The sequence below is a fragment of the Sorex araneus genome, chromosome 9 (genome assembly GCF_027595985.1).
Source record: "Sorex araneus isolate mSorAra2 chromosome 9, mSorAra2.pri, whole genome shotgun sequence".
NCBI lineage: Eukaryota > Metazoa > Chordata > Mammalia > Eulipotyphla > Soricidae > Sorex > Sorex araneus.
The window spans coordinates 31506355-31519792 of record NC_073310.1 but is presented as its reverse complement, the minus strand read 5'-3'; the positions used below and the strand labels follow the sequence as shown (position 1 = coordinate 31519792).

At 40.0% G+C, this 13438-nt stretch overlaps 1 protein-coding gene across 6 annotated transcripts in view; it reads right to left on the bottom strand.

Annotated features, from left to right (window-relative positions):
• The window catches only part of SIPA1L2 (signal induced proliferation associated 1 like 2), a 268964-nt gene that overhangs the window by 123458 nt on the left and 132068 nt on the right, over positions 1-13438 (bottom strand). The gene's annotated exons all lie outside the window — the stretch shown is intronic.

The following is a 13438-nucleotide window of genomic DNA, read 5'->3' as shown; positions in this document are numbered from 1 at the left end:
CAAGGCATTTGTTATCAAGTCCGACAAGTATCTTTGGGACATCTCTGCTGTGTTAATACTACTGGCTGCTCATTTCAGGAAGGCGTCCACAATTTTCTAGATTCTATAACGTTTCTTTGAGTGATCCCTCCTCCACATCCTTCCTTCCAGATCTCTAGGATGGGTCATCCTTCTGGTCTAACTCTCGAAACATAAGTAAATGTTCCTTTTTCATTCTGGACTATGCTTTCCAGCCCCGTCTCTGTCTTTAGTTGAACCTTGAACAACTTAAAAGTTGGGTCACTTATTCTATACAGAAAGTCAAAAATCCTCATGCAAAAACTTTAGATATCCCTAAAACTAACACTCAACAGCTTTTTACTGACAAGTCAATGCATACACTTCATATGTTATGTGCATTACACCTGGTATCTTGAAATTAAGCTAACTAGAGAAAACCTTAGGATGAAAATAATTAAATAGATCATCACAAAGGTCTTCACCCTAGTTTTAATGTGAAGTAGGCTGAGGATAAGCTGAAAGACAATCTGCTTCTAGGAGGACCCATTTGGCTCATATTTTGCATCATTCAATTATCTATCTGCATGTTTATCCATCTATTTATATCTCTCTCCATCCACCCATCTTCTTTAAATTCATGAATGTTGCCATCCCAAACTCTCCCCATACTTTTCTCTCGGAAATCTCCTATGTACATTTGGACCCTTTGCCTGATTTCTCTCACTTTTCTTTACTTGTCATTTTTATTAATTATTCAACTGGATTACAGAATCCATTATTTCCTCTAATGTGCAGATGAGAGTTAAATCCTTCAATTTAAGATCTAGTTTTGTAATACCTAGTGACAAAAACCTATACATCTCTTGTGAATTATTGAGTTAAGGAGGATTCCTTGGTATTTCTTAAAAATCAAGGCTGCTATATGTTTCGATCAAGAACATCAAAATAGATCAAGGACACTCACTTCATCTGGGCAATGGAAAGACAGTATGAAAGATCTCAAGGCTCAAAAAGTAGCAGGTATTTTTTCTCAAGGAGAGAAGCAGTGTGGTTCTTTGAAATAGTCATAAGACTCAGAATTTACATATGCATCTCCTTCTACTGCAGCAACAAATTACCCGCCATGGACAGACTTAAACTAAACACTCACTAATGTCTCACAAATCTGGAGGTTAGAAAGTCAATTACCATAGGAAAAACTCAAGATTCTGGCAGCACTGCCCTCTCACTCCCTTGGGAGGCTCACAGGAGAGAATTCTTTTCCTTCCCTTTTTCAATTTCTAAAGCTGCATTCCATGAATTCCTTGACTCTTGAGCCTCTTCTCTATCTTCAAAACCAGTCCAGGTTGTGCTGCAGTGGTCACACTGCATACTTCAATGTCAAATCTCTTGGTCTCTGGACATTTAAGAGTGCATTTAGGTCCCACTAGGATAATCCGACATAATCTCCCCATCTCAAGATCCTTAACTGAATCACATCTGCAAAGCTGCTTTTGCGATCTATGGTAATATAGATGGGTTCCAAGGATTAAGGCCTGGATATCATTGGGGGCAAATATTTGGCCCACCACACATTTTCAATTCATTCATTCAAGTATTGAGAACAGGACAGCTTTGCTCTGTGTGTCAAATATTGTGAGTTTTAAAAGGCATGGGTGTGAGGTACTCGAGTGTTTGGTGGCCAAGCAACTCCTCCCCAGGCCGGCAGATGGCAAAAATTAATGAATGGACGAATGGGAAAAAGGAGGAGAATGGGGAAAACCCAGGCTGGTTGGTAGTCAGGGACCGGTTACTTCTCTCTCTTCTGCTTCTTTCTTACAGTGCAATTATTTCTTCTTCAGTATAGCTAGATCTCTCTCTCCCTTACCATAATCATCATCATCATCATCATCATCATCATCATCATCATCATCATCATCCTGTTGATTGCCGAATTTCTCGAGTGGTCTCAGTAATGTCTCCATTTGTTCTGGCCCTGAGATTTTAGAAGCCTCTCTTTACTCGTCCTTCCCAACGATGCCGCATTGGAGGCTCTTTCAGGGTTAGGGGAATGAGGCCCAGCATTGTTACTGGTTTTGGCATATGAAAACATCATGGGGAGTTTGCGAGGGTCTCACCCCTTAGAGTGTCAATATTTCTTCCCTATTTACAGTATTATTATTTCTCCCTTTTCCCCTAATGTAGTTAGTTCTCTCCCCTCCCAGCACAGTTATATAGAAATCATGAAGGGTGGGGGGTACATATAGGTGGGATTGAACATTGTCATAACAACAAACAGATGTAAAGCCACTCCTTCAGGGGAAGTTAAAGGAAATTAACTTAAGGACAAAATCTCATTTGAGGGTTCAGCACTTTAGATTACTAGGAGATCCAATCAAGAGTGGGATCCCATTGAAGAGCATACTGCTTTCCCCTTTCCCCAGCTAGTAATTCATCTAAATAATCATAGTAAATTTACTTACTAATATTTCTAGTCATTTTGTATAAACACAATAAGAGAGATATTAAGCTAAAAGGGTAGCTCTTCCTGGGGACATCTCACCATGTATCCCAGACTACAGTCCTCAGGCCAGGTTAGTCTTTCCTAACCCCTGCAGGGTCCTTATTCAGTTACTTCTTTTTGGGTTATGAAAGAGTTTGTTCCATGACCATGCTCTTAACTTATACTTCTTATGGCACATAGCTTGTCCCTTTTTGATGCCAGGGTAGCTTACAGCTTGCCCTGGGTCCATCCTTGTTCCTTGCTGGGACCCTCCTTTTGGGGGTGTTAGGAAGTAAAGGCAACTGAGGCTTAAGTCAGGTAAATATGACAGGTTCCCAGGAGTAAATATTATTTCGGCGTCAATTAACTCCAATGCTACAAAAGCATAGCATGAGCTGTCTTCCTGTGTCAATACAAAAAGGACATTGCTAAACCATGCAAATGACATAAAGGAAAGAGAAAAAAAATATAAGCTTATTAGTGCCTGGTTGAATTGGGTGTGCCTCAGACGCACTGTTATGGGAGTAACTAAATACACCTAAGCTCTCTGCGGGAGAAGCAAGGACAATCCAATGTAATCTAACAAAACAGATACTTTCAAGGGATACAGTGCTTGTCTGAAAAGGTTTAAACTTTGTATGGCTAACATAGAGCCAAGAATTAAAAAATATTCAACTGTGTGGGATTCAAAAGCATAGATACTCTGCTAAACCCCACACACAGTTTAGAAAGAAGAAGGGCGGGTGTGGCTTTTCCGGTGGATACTCCCCAGTATAACCCACAAGATTTATCTCCAAAGTAGCTCCACATAGTTACAAAAGAACATCAAAAAGGAAGGGAATATCCTAGAAGGAGAGAGAAGAGATCACCACCCCAGACTGCCACGGGCACTATGGGAAAATAAGAGGACCCCCACCACGAAGATGGGAGGTAGACAGGAGCCCTGAAATCCCACATGGAATACCATATACAAATTCTCTCTGATAAATAATTCAGAGACAAAATAGTGAGGATATTCAATGAGCTCAAACAATGAAATGGACACCCAATAAAATACAGGAAGATATGAGAGCAGAAATAAGAAAGTTATAAACAGAAATGTCACCAGTAAAAAACTCGATAGATGAAATGAAAAACTCAATGGATGCCCTCAATAGTCGAATGACAACAGTTGAAGGCAGAATCAGTGAGCTTGAAGATGTGCTCCAGAAAGTATACAGGCAACAACAGAAGATGAAAAAAGAACTCAACATAGCTCACGGGCAGCTATAAGAGACATATGGGATGAATTCAAGAGGAATAAACATATGGATCATCAGAGTTCTAGATGGACAGGGAGGCAACCCCAATGAGGTAGTAACAGTTAAAGAAATCATCGTTGAATAGTTATCAGAGCTGGAAAACGCAGAAACCCAGATCCAAGAAGCCAAAAGAGTACCAGCTAAAAGAGATTTCAATAAAAAAAAGACTTCAAGACATAGCCTAATCAGAACATCGAATACCATAGAGATTTAATATTGAAAGCAGCAAGATAAAAGAAGGAAATTACATAAAATGGATCGTTCCTTAGATTTATAACAGATCTACCTTAAGAAACTCTCCAGGCCCGAGGTCAGTGGTGGGTATAATTTAAAAACTTAATGAAATGAACGTGTCACCAAAAATACTTTATCTGGCTAGACTCTCATTCAGGTTTGAAGGAATCATACACAACTTCATGGATTAAACAACAGCTCAGAAACTTCAAACAATCAAAACTTAAAAGATGGACAGAAGGGGCTACTGTAAGGCAAGACAACCCCCACAAACACAACAAATTTCTCTATAAAGATAGCACAAAAACCCATGACAATAGTCTTTCCCAGTGTCAATAGACTAAATGCAAAAATTAAGAGACATAAGTGGCAAAATGGATTAAATAACTGAATCCAAGACTCACTGATGAATCTTGGAACTGAGAGGCTGTCTCCAGACCTAGCGCCAGGCTGATTTCACCAGGGTGCCTCAGATGGGAGCAGACGTTGTCCCTCCACCTGCCCCAAATGAATCCCAGCAGCCTTGAACCTCCAGAACTCAATGAAAAACCCAAGTACACGGGACCAGTGACTGAAAATTCCAGGCCTCAAGGGATCAGGGACTGGCTGATCCTTCCCATCTCCCCACCCCTTTAAGGTCCTTGGTGTCATGCCCATGAAGTGCCTCTGGTTGTGATGTAAGTGTGTTAAGGGCCATGATACATGGACTCACAAATGAATCTTGGAACCTATTAGCTCACTGCAGAGATGTCTCCAGCCCGCAGTTATTTAAAGTTTTAGAATTTCAGGAGTGTGTGGCTGCTTTCACGGCTGCTAGACATCTCATACTATTCATAACAGGCAAGAAAAAAATTAATTATCTAGCATTGCCAGTGGCAGGCAGGCATTAGTGCTGGTGGAAAAATTTGAAATAATGGTGGTGGAATGATGTAATGGTGAAAAGATTGATGTTGAAATATTGAATGTAATCAATTACTGTGTAAAAACCTTATGAAAATAAAATTTAAAAAAAACTGAACCCAACATTCTGCTGCCTATAAAAACACATTGGAATTGTCAGAGTAAACACAGACTCAAAGTCAAAAGCTGGAAAACAATTTTTCATGCAAACAATTCTATCAAAAAGGTCGGGGTGGCCATACTAGTATCCAGTGACATAGATTTTAGGCTGAAAAGTGTTAGAAGGGACAGTGAAGACTATTTCTTAATAACCAAGGGCTTGACCTTTTGGAAAACAATATGGACAATTCTCAAAAAATTAGAAATTGAGCTCCCATTTGACCCAGCAATACCACTTCTGGGAATACATCCAGAGAGGCAAAAAGGTATAGTAGAAATGACATTTGCATTCTATGTTCATTGCAGCACTGTTTACAATAGTCAAAATCTGGAAAAAAACAGAGTGCCCAAAAACAGATGACTGGTTAAAGAAACTTTGGTACATCTACAAATGGAATACTATGCAGCTGTTAGAAAAGAGGAAGTCATAAAATTTGCATATAAATGGATCAACATGGAAAGTATCATGTTGAGTGAAATGAGTCAGAAAGAAAGAGACAGACATAGAAAGATTGCATTCATATGTGGAATATAAAGTAGCAGAGAGGTACGAGCTAGCAATGATGCAACTTCTGGCAGAAATTTCTCTGGACTTAGCTACTAAAATGCTAAAATACAGAAATCCAAAACCTCAAGGCCGCTATTGTGGCCACAACCTCATATCTCTTCACTCTCAGCAATGGAAAACAAATTATCAAATGCTTCCTTTCCAGCAGGTCTGACTTTTATCAGCTACACAGGTGGGGTTGGAGGCTTGAAGATGGTAGGGGTGGGGAGGAGGTTTACTGTGGTTCTTGGTGGTGAAATATGTGCACTGGTGAAGGGATGGGTGTTCGAGTATTGTGTAACTGAGACTTAAGCCTAAAAACTTTGTAACTTTCCACATGGTGATTCAATTAAAAAATAATAATAAAATAAATAAATAATCAAGGGCTTGAACACTGGGAAGAAATTGCATTCCTAAACATATAAGCACCCAATGGGGTGCCAGGAAAACAGACTTCAAGGAGGACACTGACAGCAACACAATAGTAGTTGGAGACTTCATCATTGACTTGTCACCTCTTGATATATCAATGAGTCTAAAACTCAGCAAGGAAATGCTGACTTTGAAGGGTTAAATGGAAGAGAGAGGCTCTAGTAGATATATACAGGACTTTCCAACCCCCGAAGCCAAATACAAGTTCTTCTCCAGTGCACATGGGACATTCTCCAAGGTAGACCACATGCTGGGCCACAAAACATACCTCTATAAAATCAAGAAGATAGAAATTGTATTTGATTATATTTTCAGACCATAATACACTTAAAATACAAGTTAATCAACCACAGAAGTAGAGAACCAAATCAAACATCTAGAAATTAAATAGCTCACTACTGAACCATAGCTCACCACAGGGTTAGAGAGGAAATTAAAGAAGAAACCAAAAGATTCCTGGAAACAAATGAGAATGAGGACACAAGCTACCAGAACCTGTGGGACACAGCAAAAGCAGTGTTTAGAGGAAACTTTTTAGCTCTGCAAGCGTTCCTCAGAATGGAAAAAAGGGCCCACATAAACAACTTGACTTCACAACTTGAAATTTTAGAAAATGACCAACAAAAGGAGCCCAAAACAAGCATGAGGAAGGAAACAATAAAACTCAGCAGAAAAAAAAATGAACGCAGACCTTATAATTTTAATAAACTTCTGAATCTGGGCTTTGCTACTTATTATCTGTCTAACCTTGGGTTAGTTATAAAACCTTTTTTATGAGTTATAGAACTTTTCTTAACCTCAGCATCTGGCCACCCTCCACTACAACATATATATATGTGTATATATATATCTATATATGTATTATGGATATATACATATATATGTATATATATACATATATACATATATTTTAAAAGATGAGAACATAAAATAAGCCACAGAATGTGGCATTTTGATTTCAATAACAATAACCCCATGTAATCATGTAATTCAGCGTCAACCTGAGGTTTTTAACCTCAAAAAATTGATCTGTAATCACTTAAAGAGGTTACAGCTTATTCATGGTTATCTTCTTTATTTTTGTTTTGGGGCCACTCCCAGTGACTTACTACTGGCTCTGTGCTCAGGGGTTCCTGGAGGAACTCAGGAAACCATATCTGATATCAATAACTGAACCTAGGTCAGCTGCATGCAAGGCAAGTTGCCAAGTTGCACAGACTCTCTGGCCCCCCATAGTTATCTTTTTTTTTTAAAGAAAGCAGTTTCATATATAGTATTTTACTGAATAATTTCTATCAAGAACTCTATTTTTAAATGCAGCAAAAAGCCTGAATATTACACTTTTTAGCAAAGATAGCAGTAGAGCAAAATAAGTTCTCTCCTCTCCACCCCCCTCTTTTTCCATCCCACCCCTTCCCAAACAGAGACGTGGCTGCTGCTAACAAGCGTTACACCATTGCCAACACACACCTCCTAGTTGTTGTCTTAGGGATTTTTCTACAAATTCAATTTCACAAGAAAAGGAGCAGGTCACCTGGATCATTGTCTTCTGTGACTTAACATGCCGTCTGGCTTTCCAAAAGAACATTCAACACACTGTCATTGTCAAGATTAAAAAGAGTACGGACAATGCCCCCCACCTCCAAATCTTCCAGAGGGCCACCTTTCAGATGACCCCTCCTGTCCCTGTCATAAAGCCTAGAGTATTCATTGGCACCTTGACAGCCTTCCTATGTGTGGGAGGACAGTGAGCAATTTCACTCCCACCTCCAGAACAGGGCTATATCCCAATCACATGATTTCCATAAAATTGCTTCAACGGTGAATCAAATAAAAATCCATCTCTGGCAAAAGGAAAGCTGTGACAAGACTGCAGAATAGCAAACTGGAAATCTAGGTATCATGCAAATACAATAGACCAAGATAACGAAATCAGTTAAAAAGACTGCAGTATGGGAAATGAGATACAATGCATCTCTATGGTGTAATTTTGATGTGCAAAAAAAAAAAAAAAAAAAACCTCAGAAGAGGGAAGAAAGAGGCTCTAAGAGACCTTCATTCAAAGGCTATTTACAGATGCTCCAGTCTCCTAGATGGGGAACTGGGCTCTTCAGTATTGCAGGGCATCCAGAATATATTCTGGATATATTGGGCAGTTCTATATTCTATAACACACTTTTATCTGATATGATTTCTTCAATGGCTCCATAGCATGCCAACCCCAACACCCTGTATCACTGTATCACTGTCATCCCATTGTTCATCGATTTGCTCAAGCGGGCACCAGTAATGTCTCCATGGTGACTTGTTGTTACTGTTTTTGGCATATGGAATACACCACAGGTAGCTTGCCAGGCTCTGCCATTCGGGCAGGATACTCTCGGTAGCTTGCCAGGCTCTCTGAGAGAGGCGGAGAAATCGAACCCAGGTCAGCCACGTGCAAGGCAAACGCCCTACCCACTGTGCTACTGTTCCAGCCCAACACCATTTATAAGTTCCCCAAAGCCACTGTGCCCCAGAGGCCTTTATTTGGTTAACATGCAGGGCAGAAGCTTTTATGCTACTTTTACATAATGTAACTGCTCTCTAAACTCCTAACTTTGAGGGATCTTCTTTCACCCCACTGACCAAGCCCCCTCTGCCCCAATTGAGACCCTGCATTTTAAACCAAACCCTTGTCCTAAAGCATAGCTCTCTAAGAGTCATAAAGGGAAAAAAGATCTAAGGACAAGAAATAAATAAGTGAATGAATAAAACAAGAAGACTGATTTTGCAGACAAAAGTGTCAAGACATCAGAAGAACTAAAGAGGGGACTGGAGCAATAGTACAGTGGGTACGGTGTTTGCCCTGCACAAGGCTGACCCAGGTTAGGCTACTGGCATTCTATATGATGCCCTGAGCATCTCCAGGAGTAAGTTTTGAGTATAGAGCCAGGAGTAACCCCTGAGCATCACCAAGTGTGACCCAAAAAGCCAACAACAACAACAACAACAACAAAATAGAAGTTCTCAAGAAACTCCAAACGTCCTGCAAATGTTTCGTGAATTAAATTGCTGAATTTACCACGGTGGGAAAATAATGCATTTTTTTTCTACTCAAAGGCTACTTGAAGCAAAATTTAACATATATATATATATATATATATGCATGTATGTATATTTTCTTTTTGGGTCACACCTGGCGATGCACAGGGGTTACTCCTGGCTTTGCACTCAGGGGACCATACGGGATGCTGGGAATCGAACCCGAGTCAGCCACGTGCAAGGCAAATGCCCTACCCTCTGTGCTATCACTCCAGCCCCATAACTAATATATTTTAAGAATTTTAAGAAAGCCTCGAGTAAAAAGCTTAAAAACTGTAGAAATAAGGTAGCTATTAAAGGCTTCCAAGAATCCACAGATTTCTTTTTTTGGGGGAGGGTAGAGGGGGAGGGTATTAGTTGCTACAAAAGAGAAAGTGTTAAAGATTTCACCTAATAAATACTGAAAGGTGAGAACATCACTAACAGTGTCACACTTTCATTTTACTTTTAAGTGGAAAAAATAGTGAAAATCTTTTTTTACTCTGAACTAAGTAGATAAGGGAGGCTTTATACTGCTTCTAAGAATGCTGAGATTTTATGCTCTGAAGACCTGGTCTTCCAACTTACTGCACCAATAAGCCAAATGGAAGGGAGTTTCCCCAAGCAAAGGAACTGAGCACTTTTCCCCAGAAGTCACATGGGCCCAGCAACAAGCCGGGAGTTACATCTTATAAGCAGCTGGGCAGCTCCTCTATAAGGCGCCCCCGCCCCCTGGACTTCAATGAGAGTTCTGTTTGCAAGGCAATACAGGCAAGGCAGAAGGGTTAAGAACTGAGTCCATTATGTCCAAGAAGAGAGGCGTTTGTATCTTAGAATAGTACGATTGTTAGGTTGTGCTCACTTCACCCGTATGAATTTAATAGTGTCCAGCTCCCTATTAATTTTCTTCAGTGACTGTATAAACCAGTGAAAGAAGCCACTGGGCATGAAATTCAAAGCAAACGCAGCCATCCATCGCTCCGCACTGAGGTTCATTTGATATGTAAAAGTAGACTACAGCCCACAACTGGCACGGTAGCGAAACTGACATGAATATGCTTGAATGGGGCCTTTGGGATGGGTGGCAGACTTCACCACATACCTTTCCCCAGGGCCCACCCGGCCATATGGTTCTCTCCATCTCTTCCTCTCTTCCTCTTTTAACCATTAAAAATAAAGGTTAAAAAAAAATTAAAAAGTGCTGCCCTTGAAATACTGCACCAGTGGTGTGGACAAATTTCTTCTTACACATCTATTTCAGAACCAGTTGCGGGTGGGAGGTGGTGTACGTGCCATGAGACAAGCACTAAGATTCTTTTAAGCCCTTCAGGAGATAGTTCTATTATTATCTCCTCTTTTTAGATGAGGTGCTATGGCATTCAAAGACTTGCCCCAAACTGAGTTAGGATGTTAATCCAGGAGCCAGGCTTCATGATGTCTGTGCCTGGAGCTAGACATATCGCTGCCCCTATCAAAGACTTTCGAATTTTGTTGGGTCAATGTACACGTCTGCCTCTTAGCACAGAGATAACACCACAGCCAGAAAGCAGTCCAGTGTCAAGTGAGGTACAAGGATTATTACACAAATTCTAGAGTCCTTTATTTGTTCATTTTCTTTTTATTTATGTTTCTATGTTCATTTTTGTTTATATGTACAAAAATTGTTCTTTAGTTAAAATACTGAGGACAAAGCCTACCACTGGAGGAATGTAAGTTTATATTGAGCTGGGCAAGAGAGTAGTCAGTAAAGAGCGAGCTTTAAAATTTTTTACAGGAAAGGGGCCCTTAAAGAAACTGCAGATCTACATAGCATAAAATGCCAGAGTCCGGAGATATTCAAGAGGCATTCAAAAGGAAAATGATGGGGTCATGGGGACAGAAAACCACCTCAGAAAGGCAGGTTTATTGTCCTGGTCTTTTATCTTTCCTTGGAAACCCAGTTCATTTGGAAGCAGACAAAAATCTCTTTTGTAAAAATCGCCAATCTTCCTAAAAAGAATTAAAATCTGCATGGTTCCCAGGAGATTTGGGAAACAATACTAGGAAGAAAAGAAAAAAATCAAGTTGGTTGTCACTGGCATATTCTTATTATGTGAAACAGAGCAGAACAAAAATCAGAGGTTTTTGATCTAGGTACCTAAGTTTCAGGATCCCTAAAGTACAAAGGCTGTAAAGGAGCCTCGTCACTCAGAAATGGCCACTATAACACCAACTTAGGTCTTCTATAAAAGTTGTCTCAAAGATACATTTTTTGTTTCCTGGACTTGCTAGAGAACACCTCAAGGAATAAGAAGTAATCCAGGCATTTTGTAGACAGTTGGGGAGATCTGAGAAGCAAATATATCCAAAGTGACCTATAACGCTCACTTCAAGTATAGATTTTCAGGAGAAATTCAAATTTAGCAAGCTGCTGACAAAATTACTAGGCTAGCTTAATAAAGTAACATAAACTGGTACATTTCTGAAGTACATAAAAATTTCTTTTGTTTTCCTCTAACTTTTTAAGATCGCCATTTTGTTTGTCTGGTTCTGCTTAGGAGTCTCACCCAGCAATTCTTAGTGCTTGCTCCTGGCTCTATGCTCAGGGATCACTCCTGCAGGAATGGGGCGACCCTCTGTGGTGCTGAAGATGGAAACCAGATTGGTCATCACTGGCAAGGTAAGCACCCCGACTGCTGAACTAGCTTTCTAGCTTCAAGATTTACTTTTGTAAATAAATAAATAAATAAATAAATCATGACTTAATATCTTTAGTCAACTATTTTATGATTGTTTTCAATTTATAGAGAAAGCTCAAAGAAAGATAACCCCTCAACCCGATTCACTAGTTACTGCCACATTATTTTGATATATTTGTTCAATTAATGAACCCATGTGGATACATTATTATTTTTTTAAGTCTACACTTTATTAAAATGTTCTTAGTTCTTTGCAAGTATTCTTTTTCTTTCCTGCCATCCCATCCAGGACCACACACTTCATTTAGTCCTCAGGTCTAGCCAAGTTTTCTAGACTATGACAGTTTCCCAGACTTCCCTTGTATTAGGCGACTGGGATGATTTTAAGGAAAACCAGGCAGAGATTTTGCAAGCTCTGTCTGCCATTTTTCCCAATTAAATGGAGGTTATAGGTTTGGACAGGACGGCCATCGAACTGCCATTCCCATGCAACTTATCCCTGCTGATGCTGACCAGAATCACCGTCACCACCTCCCTGGCTGGCGCAGTGTGTGCCAGACTCCCGATAACTTTTCATACTCTGTCCTTTAGAAGTTACTTACAGAGCACAGCACACATTCAAATGTAACAGGTGAAGGTGGTAGCTTACATGCTTATAACTTTCCAAATCTTATTCAATAAAAAAACTTAAAATAACAGACTTCTCAAGTCAAAACTAGTTAAAAGAAGCATCTCTATCTGACTGTCTTATCTTGCTATGTGGACTACATCTAAAAGGATAAGAAACTGATGCTCTTTTATCATTGTTATAGAAATTTGGTAAAAATTTTCTCTGAAAGAAAGCAAATAGAGTCAATAACTCTCTTCTGCCTAGGTTGGCTAATGTGTAGCCTCTCCCTATGCAACCATGACACATAATGATAACTGATAAGGGCTCTTGATACGCGGATGCAGCTCTCTACTTTATGAGATGGAAGGATGATAAGCCAAAGCAAGACCCACAGCAACAGCAGCAGATGTCATTTACATCCCCCAAATGCCTAAAAGGATAAGAAGAAACCCTGCATGGTGATTACTGCTTATGGAAGTGACGTTCATGTCTTGGTCTTTTGCTTCTCTCCCTTATGTGCCATTCATACTTCTAAACAATAAAAAGGGTAGAGATGGTATCCGAGTATGGGCGTCTGCACTTAGAGTAACACACATACTCTTAGCAGGAGTTCCGTGCTCCTGAAGGCTCAGACAACAATTTGGTGCCTTCCATTTTATTCCTATGTGAAGACAAAGCCAAGAGGCCTAGATCAACCTTTTCTCTGGCTTGACCTTTGTTTACCCACAAATGATGCATTTAACTTTCTAGAGGTATTCTTGTCTCTGAGCCCTTAAACAGGCCAAGGAACTGTTGTAAATCTCCTAAGGGGCATGAGAGGTGTCCAGCTTTCTCAAATGCACAAGATCTTGTCAGTCAACTCAAACATCTGGCCTCTCTTTGCTGCTCCCCTGGTGCTGGCTGGGCCATCTGAGGGATAATCCCATAAGCCATGGAGGTACAGGTGAAGGCAAAATTTTCACTGTACCATCAATAGACTAGAAAGTGTTCAAACAATTGCAACTATGTATGAAGCCTGCCTTCACAGGGACC